The following is an 11,976-nucleotide window of genomic DNA, read 5'->3' on the forward strand; positions in this document are numbered from 1 at the left end:
GTTGGGAAGGACCATTTCACTGTTAGTCTACACCTGTTTACCAAGCATGTGACAAATGAAAATGTATTTTATTTTGTTTGTGTGTGTGTGTGTGTGTCGGAGGTGTGTTTGTGTAGTCGTAAGCATGTGTGAGCGAGAGATACTGAGACATCTTGTTACATGCAGTAAAAGCGAGCATTTGAGATATTGTTGTGGCAAATCTGATTACCAGAGTCAATTTGTGTCCCTGAGAAAAACAATCTAGTCGACGGGATGAATATCACCCATGTATCAGGAAGGCAGCATAGATACCCACTGCCGCAGCAGCCAGCCAGCCATCCAGTCTGTGATTGAATGGAGATGAATGGGAAGGAAGGACTCATTTCAAGCCTCTTGTCACAGCATGTAATCACCTGCTGCAGAACACTGACTGACTTTGATTAATTGTTCTAGTGTTTTCTAATTTGCTCATATTACAGGGATGAGCAGTGTTGTTGTCTAAAAGTGCTTACAAATCTTCCCTGCCTGCTGCCATGTTGTTGTTGTTGTTTGGGGACTTGTTGCTAATGCTATTGGTCTCGAACCCCAGGCTGTAGTGACGCTGCAACACTGTGATGCAGTGCCTTAGACCACTCTGCCACTCGGAAGGCTGATTGGATCATTTCTAACAAATCAGAGTATCAAAGCCAATGACTCTTTTTCAAAATGCTGCTTTACCCACGTGTGTTCAGCAGGACAATAACCTACAACACAAGACCAAATCTACACTGGAGTTGCTTACCAAGGAGACAAGTGAATGTTCCTGAGTGGCCAAGTTACAGTTTTGACTTAAATATGTTAGAAAATCTATGACAAGACCTGAAATTGTCTAGCTATGATCACCAACACCTTGACAGAGCTTGAAGAATTTTGAATAGAATACTGGGCAAATATTGCACAATACTATTGGTGGGCAAAGCTCTTGGAGACTTACACAAGAAGACTCACAGCTGTAATCACTGTCAAAGGTGATTCTAACATGTATTGACTCAGGAGGGTGAATACTTATCTAATCAAGGTGTATTAGTCTTTTATTTTTCATCCATTTTTTAGTGTTCAAAATTTTCTTCCACTTTGAAATCAGAGTATTTTGTGTAGATCAATGACAAAAAAAATCACAATTACCTTCATTTCAATCGCACTTTGTAACGCAACAAAATGTTACAAAAATCAAAGTGGGTAATACTTATGAAACCCACTATAGATACCATCCATAAACACTATGACACAAAACACTTTCAACCACATTTACAGCTTGTTGTAATACCAGTTTGTTGTAGTCATTAATACCAGTTGAGGAGCTGTACCACTGAATGAAATAGCATATTATGTCACACTTCACCAGCCTCTATAGTCTGGCAGTGGTATGAAGTTGTTGTGTCACAGATACCGTTGGTCAACTGACTGAGCAGAGTAAGTTCCTTAACTTCCTCCACCCCCTCACTAAGATCCTTTTGAAGGGGTTTTACCACACAAAGAGCAGCAACCACACCCTTCCCTTTACCCTTCCTTTCCACCAAAGTCCAGTGGCTTAGTTTGATTCACTAATTGATGATTTAGTGACTGTGGGGAAACAAAACATGGTGCTTCCAGAAACGGACTGACAGTGTATTGTAAATGGCAGCATGTGTTTTGGGTGCCATTGCTGTTAAGAATTCAGTTGCTCTAGGCTGAGAACAGCTGAAAGGGGTGTTCAAAACCTTTTTATATGTGTGAATGTGAGAGGTCAGACATGCTCTCCATTCACTGTGTTATTACTACTCTCCTCTAGATGTTTTTTGGACCACATAACAGCCAGCAAAGACCAATGGACTCTAGAAATAAAGACCAATGGACTCTAGAAATAAAGACCAATGGACTACAACCCCTTTAAACTTCTCCCACTTGGGGGGAGGCCCCTAAACGCAGACAATCCCAGTCTCCCCTCTTGTGCCTGCCTGTGGAGTGGGTGGTGGTGATGACTAAGTCTATCAGTCACCATATGGCTGTGACTAGCCTAATAATCTGGGTTTATGGCTGGGGAGTGTCCCCAGCATCACTGCAGAGTGATAGAGGGAAGGAGAGGTAGACCTATCGAGCTAGGCGTAGATGGCTCGCCAGAGGAGAGGAAGAGGTGAGCTGGGGAGCGTTGGAGTCAGCCCTATACCATAGCTCAGGGCTGGTTGGTGGTTTGATGGGTGAGAGGAGGAGGAGGGTGGTGGTGGTGGTGGCAGAGGAGGAAGAGGCCAGGCCCTGCATCTACCTCACCAACCTTATTTTTTTATTTAACCTTTATTTAACTAGGCAAGTCAGTTAAGAACAAATGAGTCATTATTTACAATGACTGCCTTCCCCGGCAAACCCGGACGACGCTGGGCCAGTAGTGCACTGCCCTATTGGACACCCAATCACGACCGGATGTGATACAGCCTGGCTTCGAACCAGGGAGTGTAGTGACACCTATTGCACTGAGATGCAGTGCCTTAGACCGCTGCGCCACTCGGGAGACCAGTCCCAGGCTCGGTGCTCCCTGCTGGCCATGTGCTGGTTCTGGCCTGGAGGCTGTGAAGCAGAGAAGGACCTGTTTCTGTGCTCACCCTCAGGCAGCTGCTAAAGGACAAGCTGGCCCAGCTGCTCGATGACATGGCTGGATGAGTGGCCTGTGAGAAACCTACTGTCCCCGACCCATGTACTGGACTCCCGGTAACCCATCTCTGCCTTTTCTAGGTGTTTGAGCACGGCTTATTGTAGGCTGCCACAGTATATACTGTAGTGTCATATGTTTCTTCAGTACAGATTCCAGGTCATGCTAGTAGTCATGCTAGTAGTCATGCTAGTAGTCATGCTAGTAGTCATGCTAGTAGTCATGCTAGTAGTCATGCTAGTAGTCATGCTAGTAGTCATGCTAGTAGTCATGCTAGTAGTCATGCTAGTAGTCATGCTAGTAGTCATGCTAGTAGTCATGCTAGTAGTCATGCTAGTAGTCATGCTAGTAGTCATGCTAGTGGTCATGCTAGTAGTCATGCTAGTAGTCATGCTAGTAGTCATGCTAGTAGTCATGCTAGTAGTCATGCTAGTAGTCATGCTAGTAGTGGGATACTGCATCACTGGTGTTTTGTGCTTTACACTTCTCCAACCTGCCTCTACTGATGATTTATTGAAGTACTGTATATAGATTGCATACAGTACCTTAATGCATATCAGCTCCCCACTGGATCAATGGTCAGTTAAATTCACTCTGATATACTACTAGGTCAAGAAGGCATATTTATTTATTTATTTAGATCCCCATTAGCTTTTGCAGAAGCAGCAGCTACTCTTCCTGGAGTCCACAAAAAACCCAAAACAACAAGTAACAAAACACTGATTGATACACTGATAGTCAAGGACAGTCACACACATTTAAAATACAAACCATTTTACCAACAATACAACTGTAGTGCTAGCAGTGGGCTACTGTATCACTCTTCCGCTTCTATTTAATACAATATAATATTGGTACTTTTTACCACTTTCGTGATATCCAATTGGTAGTTACAGTCTTGTCTCATTGCTGCAACTCCCGTATGGACTCGGGAGAGGCGAAGGTCGAGAGCCATGCGTCCTCCGAAAAATGACCCTGCCAAGACACACTGCTTCTTGATACACTGCTCGCTTAACCAGGAAGCCAGTAGCACCAATGTGTCAGAGGAAACACCGTACAGCTGGCAACCAAAGTCAGCGTGTATGTGCCCGGCCGCCACAAGGAGTCACTAGAGTGAGATGGGACAAGGACATCCCAGCTGGCCAAACCCTCCCCTAACCCGGACAACGCTGGGTCAATTGTGCGCCGCCTCATGGGTCTCCCGGTCGCAGCTGGCTGAGACACAGCCTGGGATCGAACCCGGACCGGTAGTGACGTCTCTAGCACTGCGATGCAGGCCCCACTCCTCCTCTTCTATCTCAGTATTAATTTGCACCCAGGATAGTCCTACTGGTTGGTCAACCTGTCTCTGGGAAGAGTTTATTACCAAGTAGGTCAGAGGGAAGGTTGGCTTGGCTGTTACTGGTTTTATGGTTATGCTGTGTATTAGGGACCGTTCTGTGGGTAGCCTGCTAGATGCCCAATTGGATGTTATCAGACATCCTCTGTGGCAGGTTTGTGGCCCAGCGGGAGTGTTTGCTATCACCATTCTCTGTTTTATATCAGGGCACCAGGTCATGCGGCTAGCAGGTTTTACCATGCTTCTTCCTGTGCTTTCAATTTATATGAACTGGTCTCATGTTGAGAAATTTGGCAGTTAGGGGTGCTGCTAGCGGTTTCCTATGGGCTTTCCTATGCTGTTTTATATCAGTCATATTTGGCAGTTAGGAGTGCTGCTAGCGGTTTCCTACTTTGTTCTAGTCGTGGGGATGCAGTATAATACTGTTGTTCTCAACCCCCTATGGGGACTCATCAGAATGGATTTTTAATCTGAGGGTGTTTCATTATTAAAACATTGACTCTGAAGTCTCCTCAGAGACCCCGGTGGAATAATATTAGTTTAGAATGAATAATGAAGCATATAATGGGAATAGAAGAAGGACTGGGGCCCTCCCTCCCTGTTTGATTTATGAGAAACTGTCTTTATTTATTGAGCCCTAAAAAGCAGATGGCAACATGACACAATAGGCCTAACCTGAGGGATGAATCTGCCTCTGTCAGAGCCTTACTGTGGTGTGACAGGACACTCTCCTGTGAGCAATGGGCTGAGCCGGCCTGAGGGACACCCCATATTTTATCCCTGGCTTTACACTTTAGACGTTCCATTCAGGTTTGTTTATTTTCATAAAGAGAAAGTAGTTTGGCGCCTGGAGGATTCTTCTTTGATTTGAAAAGCGGTTCATAACTTAAAGTAGGCTGAGCCTTCTGCTTTTAATGACTCTGTTTTAAAGTCTGGTGGTGAGAGGGGAGAATGAACAGTATCCAGCTTCACTCAACTGTTTGACAGCTCTTGTTTGACTTTGGGCTGTGTTTGTTTCTAACCTCACTGTATATGAATACTATTTGAATAACATGTCAGTGTAGCCAGGTTGGAGTGTGTTCTGACCTTGGCTTTGGAGACGTTAGGAGACACAATCTACCTAACTCATCCCCATATTGTTTTTATTTACTTTTCTGCTCTTTTGCACACCAGTATCTCTACTTGCACATCATCATCTGCTCATTTATCACTCCAGTGTTAATCTGCTAAACTGTAATTACTTTGCTACTATGGCCTATTTAATGCCTTACCTCCTCACGCCATTTGCACACACTGTATATAGACTTTCTTTTTTTCTATTGTGTTATTGACTGTACGCTTGTTTATTCCATGTGTAACTCTGTGTTGTTGTTTGTGTCCCACTGCTTTGCTTTGGTTAAATAAAGGTGAAATAAAAAATCTAAAAATTGGTTCTGACCTTGGTTTAGAAGACACTTGGATGTGAAAGAGAGGTGTTGTGGACGACACCTTCCCCTTGGGTGGGAAATACCAGGCTGGTTAATCACCCCAGTGGGCGAGCAGGAGTAGTAATCTCTCCACAAACCACTCCTCTTCACAAACAGCTCCTTCTGACCTCTCCCAGGTCAACATGCTTAGGCATTCCCATGAACAATACCTAGCCTTTGCAATCACATTGGAGTTTGTGAAAGAGATCATCAACATATATCCAGTGTTATATCTTTAGTGAAGTTAACCACATACTTTCAGACATTCCGACACCTTTAGACACTGATTTTGGTTGCATTCTCAGAATGCCGTTAACCTCAAGGGGTGAGGAGCTAGTAGAATGAAATATCTTGTTTCTATACTGAAACCTTAGTAAGGCTAGTTATTTGTGTTATGTGTTGGAGTGGTCTGCCCCCACAGACCTGAGCCTCTAGTCAGGTGACCTGACCTGGGTTTGGAACAAGATAGTCTCTACAGTAGTAGCCTCTACCAGGCTTTCACCTCCACGTCGGAGAGCGAGGCCTGGAAGTCAAAGCTACTCAGCTTGTGACCTAGGGTAGCTTTGTTTGTAAACACTGGACTCAAATCCCCCTCAATTGTCACACCAGACGCCTCAGTAAGATGTTGTTTTCCGTGACGCACAGCTTCTAAAGATAGGCTTGGACTCATGTTTTTCTTCAAAAGCACCCAAAATACTTAATTAAAGGGCCCCTCCTCCCTACAGCGTGACCTGTGTTGTCAGTTTAGATGAATGCCCCTGAATCCCCCTGGCCTGTTGAACAGATGCAGCTATTCCTGACGGTGTCACAGTATATCCAGCAGCCCAGAAGAGTCCTCATTGTATTGATGTGTTGAGGCTACATGGCCAGTAACACCCGCAGCCTGGCCTCTGCATTATACTCTCTGGAAACTGACCAGGGTCACGTGGACCAGAGATGGGATGGTAGAGAGAGAGAGCGTGAGGGAGGAATGCCCCTCCGTTTGCACTGTCCGCTCGGTCCGGCCGTCCACCCCGATTGATATGCAGATTGGTGCAGGCAGCAGTTCTTTGTCAAATGCCTACACTCTCAGAACCTCTAGGTTCAGGATTAATAGCTAGATCCCATCAAGTACAGTCCAGTCAGCACCAACCACATGTGGTTTATCGGTCAGACACAATCCAGCCGTGATGCCAGCATCCAGGCCGGGCAGGCTGCATAGGAAGGGCTGTAACCTGGCCCGTAGGACCCAGAGACAGGCCACAGCAGCCTGGAGGCTCCTCTACAGCCTGCTCTTCATGGTGAGTAGGACAGAGAGGGATTGAGATCGAGAGGCTTGATGATTGCCATGGGAGTAGAGTTGACCGTTTGGGAAGGACAGCAGTAGTGGGTATATGGGGTTCTGGTGTGGCGATGGGTATTAACCTCTATGGCTCAACATGTTTTAGGGCTGTAGGTGCTGTGACAGATGTTGAAACTATTCCTCATGGTGAGAGGGAGAGAGAGATGTCTGGCTTTACAACAGGGATAGGAGATGGGTTGTCCAATTTGGGCTAATTGACAGGATAGGATTCGGCTCATTCTACCTAGCATTCCCACAGGCTTTATGCTTGTGAAATCAGAAAACCCCCACAGTTCTGGGTTTAGTTTTGGGTTAACCGAGGGATGTAGAATTGAGACTAGCGCTGTCGGATGTGCTTGTCCTTTCTGCGACTTCATCCCTGTCTCTCCCTCTCCTCCCTGTCTCTCCCTCTCCTCCCTGTCTCTCCCTCTCCTCCCTGTCTCTCCCTCTCCCGCCTGTCTCTCCCTCTCCTCCCTGTCTCTCCCTCTCCCGCCTCCCGAGCCGGCTTTGCAGGTCTTAATTGGATATTTGGGTTAGTCGTCAGGCGTTGGACATAGACTTTGTTGTTGGGATTGTTGTGTGAGACAGAGACTTCTGAGTCACGTCTGAGTCTCTATCTCCCTCTAGTCATGCTCTTATTAAGAACTGATTAAAAGTCATGCTGCGAGAAAGGGAGAATCCCTGTGTGTGTGTGTGAGCGCATGTGGGTGTGTGCGTGCATCCATGCCTGTGTGTGTAGCTCTGTGTGTGTTTTCTACAGATCCTCTGTAGGCCTAGGACCTCAGTGACTGCAGCAGAAACAAACTGCAGGCGAGAGCCGCACACAATTACTGCTATCTGTCTGTGTGAGGCAGGTTTGTCTCTGAAGCTGCCGCAGGGTATTTGAATAATATGTCAACATGATATTCTTCAACCCTTTTTCCTCCTTGAGCTGGTCTCCAAGCCTTTCAGCTGCAATATGGAGGAGCTTTGGTCTGTGTTAGTGTGTGGGTTAAACATATCCTCTACTTTGTGTGTGTGTGTGTGTTATTTTGTATATCTACAGTCTACAGCAGTATAGAATCCTGTCAGTGTGGTGCTCTCCTCAGTAGCATAGTGGGACAGTTGAGTCTCAGTGTCATTATCATTGCTCACGCAGAGACCCAGAGCTGCTAACTGGGTGGCCCTGTCTCTGAATCCTCTTCCCCACAGTGGGTCCCTGAGCCACCAGCCTCCCGACTCCAGCCCCATGCCGTAGCTATACCGTAGCTGCTTTGGCACCCTGTCTCCTGATTGGCCATGCTAACTGATGAGCTGCTGGCTTAATAGAGGACTTGATTTGGGTCCTGCTGGGTTGTTGTAGTGTATTGATTTGTATGGTGTGTGTGTGAATGTGTGTGCGCTGTGCAATATTTATGGTGACAAGCAATTTTCTGAGACTTGCTTTTTTTATGTAATCAGCGTTTCTCTCACTCAAATACACACACGCTCTCTCTCATGTGCACACACACACACACACACACACACACACACACACACACACACACACACACACACACACACACACACACACACACACACCTGTCAGTACTGGCACTGTAGAGATACTAGAACTATAAGAGCCAATCACACAACTAGGACTGTGTGATACTGTAAACTTGTTACGTTGCGCTCTATGGTTTGGTTTTGTGTGCTTCGTACTGTATGACAGCTTGTTATGGTGATCGTTTTTGACAGAGTTAGTTCGGAAAGTATTCAGACCCCTTGAAAACAGGTTTTTAGAAATTTTAGCATATGTATTAAATCAAGTTGTAGAAATACCTTATTTACATAAGTATTCAGACCCTTTGCAATGAGACTTTAAATTGAGCTCAGGTGCATCCTGTTTCCATTGATCATCCTTGAGATGTTTCTACAACTTGATTGGAGTCCACCTGTGGTAAATTCAATTGATTGGACATGATTTGGAAAGGTACACAACTGTATGTATAAGGTCCCACAGTTGACAGTGCATGTCAGAGCAAAAACCAAGCCATGAGGTTGAAGGAATTGTCTGTAGAGCTCTGAGACAGGATTGTGTTAAGGCACAGATCTGGGGAAGGGTACCAAAACATTTCTGCAGCATTGAAGGTCCCCAAGAACACAGTGGCCTCCTTCATAATTTTTTTTATTTTACCCCCTTTTCTCCCCAATTTCATGGTATCCAATTGTTTAGTATCTACTATCTTGTCTCATCGCTACAACTCCCGAATGGGCTCGGGAGAGACGAAGGTTGAAAGTCATGCATCCTCCGATACACAACCCAACCAAGCCGCACTGTTTCTTAACACATCGCCATCCAACCCGGAAGCCAGCCGCACCAATGTGTCGGAGGAAACACCGTGCGCCTGGCAACCTTGGTTAGCGCGCACTGCGCCCAGCCCGCCACAGGAGTCGCTGGTGCGCTATGAGACAAGGATTTCCCTACCGGCCAAACCCTCCCTAACCCGGGCGACGCTAGGCCCATGCGTCGCCCCACGGACCTCCCGGTCACGGACGGTTTACGACAGAGCCTGGGCGCAAACCCAGAGTCTCTGGTGGCACAGCTGGCGCTGCAGTACAGCGCCCTTAACCACTGCGCCACCCGGGAGGCCTCCTCCATCATTCTTAAATGAGCAATCGGGGGAGAAGGGCCTTGGTCAGGGAGGTGACCAAAAACCCGATGGTCACTCTGACAGAGCTCCAGATTTCCTCAGTGGAAAAGGATACCCATCTCTGCAGCGCTCCACCAATCAGGCTTTTATGGTAGAGTGGCTAGACGGAAACCACTCCTCAGTAAAAGTCACATGACAGCCCGCTTGGAGTTTGCCAAAAGGGACCTAAATACTCTCAGACCATGAGAAACAAAATTCTCTGGTCTGATGAAACCAAGATTGAACTCTTTGGCCTGAATGCTAAGCGTCACGTCTGGAGGAAACCTGGCACCATCCCTATGGTGAAGCATGGTGCTGGCTGCATCATGCTGTGGGGATGTTTTTCAGCAGCAGGGACTGGGAGACTAGTCAAGATCGAGGGAAAGATGAACTGAGAAAAGTACAGCGAGACCCTTGATGAAAACCTGCTCTACAGCGCTCAGGACCTTAGACTGGGGCGAAGGTTCACCTTCCAACAGGACAATGTCCCTAAGCACACAGCCAAGACAACGCAGGAGTGGCTTCGGGACAAGTCTCTGAATGTCCTTGAGTGGCCCAGCCAGAGCCCAGACTTGAACCTGATCGAACATCTCTGGAGAGACCTGAAAATAAGTGCCCAGCAACGCTACCCATCCAACCTGACAGAGCTTGAGAGGATCTGCAGAGAAGAATGGGAGAAATTCCATAAAAATTAAATCAATCAAATGTATTTATAAAGCCCTTTTTATATCAGCCGATGTCAAAGTGCTATACAGAAACTCGGCCTAAAACCCCAAACAGCAAGCATGCAGATGTAGAAGCACGGTGGCTAGGAAAAACTCCCTAGAAAGGCAGGAACCTAGGAAGAAACCTAGAGAGGAACCAGGCTCTGAGGGGTGGCCAGTCCTCTTCTGGCTGTGCTGGGTGGAGATTATAACAGTACATGGCCAAGATGTTCAAACGTTCATAGATGACTAGCAGGGTCAAATAATAATAATCATAGTGGTTGTAAAGGGTGCAACATTTACCTTAAGAGTAAATGTCAGTTGGCTTTTCATAGCCGATCATTCAGAGTTAGAGACAGCAGGTGTGGTAGAGAGAGAGAGTCGAAAACAACAGGTCCGGGACAAAGTAGCACGTCCGGTGAACAGGTCAGGGTTCCATAACCACAGGCAGAACAGTTGGAACTGGAGCAGCAGCACGACCAGTTGGACTAGGGACAGCAAGGAGTCATCAGGCCAGGTAGTCCTGAGGCATGGTCCTAGGGCTCAGGTCCTCCGAGAGAAGAGAAAGAGAGGGAATTAGAGACAGCATACTTAAATTCACACAGGACACCGGATAAGACAGGAGAAATACTCCAGATATAACAGACTGACCCTATCCCCCGACACAGAAACGATTGCAGCATAATTACTGGAGGCTGAGACAGGAGGGGTTTGGGAGACACTGTGGCAGGATAAAACCCCACCCACTTTGCCAAAGCACAGCCCCCGCAGCACTAGAGGGATGTCTTCAACCGAGTATAGCCCACAAAGATCTCCCGACGGCACGAACCCGAGGGGGGACACCAAATACATGTGTGCCAGGCTTGTAGCGTCATACCCAAGAAAATTTGAGGCTATAATCGTTGCCAATGGTGCTTGAACAAAGTACTGAGTAAAAATACTTTATAGTACCAGTCATTCGTTTGGACACACCTACTCATTTTTCTATGTTTTTTACTATTTTCTCCATTGTAGAATAATAGTGAAGACATCAACTATGAAATAACACACATGGAATCATGTAGTAAATAAAAACGTGTTAAACAAAACAAAATATATTTTATATTCTTCAAAGTAGCCCCCCTTTGCCTTGGTGACAGCTTTGCACACTCTTGGCATTCTCTCAACCAGCTTCATGAGGAATGCTTTTCCAACAGTCTTGAAGGAGTTCCCACATATGCAGAGAACTTGTTGGCTGCTTTTCCTTCACTCTGCGGTCCAACTCATCCCAAACCATCTCCATTGGGTTGAGGTCAGGTGATTGTGGAGGCCAGGTCATCTGATGCAGCACTCCATCACTCTCCTTCTTGGTCAAATAGCCCTTACACAGCCTGGAGGTGTGTTGGGTCATTGCCTTGTTGAAGACTAACCGCAAACCAGATGGGATGGTGTATCACTGCAGAATGCTGTGGTAGCCATGCTGGTTAAGTGTGCTTTAAATAATAAATATATCACAGACAACGTCACCAGCAAAGCATCCCCACACCATCACACCACCTCCTCCGTGCTTCACGGTGGGAACCACACATGCAGAGGTCATCCATTCACCTACTCTGCGTCTCACAATGACATGGAGGTTGGAACCAAAAATCTCAAATTTGGACTCATCAGACCAAAGGACAGATTTCCACTGGTCTAATGTCCATTGCTCTTGTTTCTTGAACCAAGCAAGTCTCTTCTTCTTATTGGTGTCCTTTAGTAGTGGTTTGACCATGAAGGCCTGATTCATGCAGTCTCCTCTGAACAGTTGATGTTGAGATGTGTCTGTTACTTGAACTCTGTGAAGCATTTATTTGGGCTGCAATCTGAGGTGCA

At 46.4% G+C, this 11,976-nt stretch overlaps 1 protein-coding gene across 4 annotated transcripts in view; it reads left to right on the forward strand.

The window, feature by feature from the left end:
* Nucleotides 1-11,976, forward strand: part of LOC139375319 (rho guanine nucleotide exchange factor TIAM2-like) — a 134,472-nt gene that overhangs the window by 110,360 nt on the left and 12,136 nt on the right. The gene's annotated exons all lie outside the window — the stretch shown is intronic.

This window comes from Oncorhynchus clarkii, chromosome 19, assembly GCF_045791955.1.
Source record: "Oncorhynchus clarkii lewisi isolate Uvic-CL-2024 chromosome 19, UVic_Ocla_1.0, whole genome shotgun sequence".
Lineage (NCBI taxonomy): Eukaryota > Metazoa > Chordata > Actinopteri > Salmoniformes > Salmonidae > Oncorhynchus > Oncorhynchus clarkii.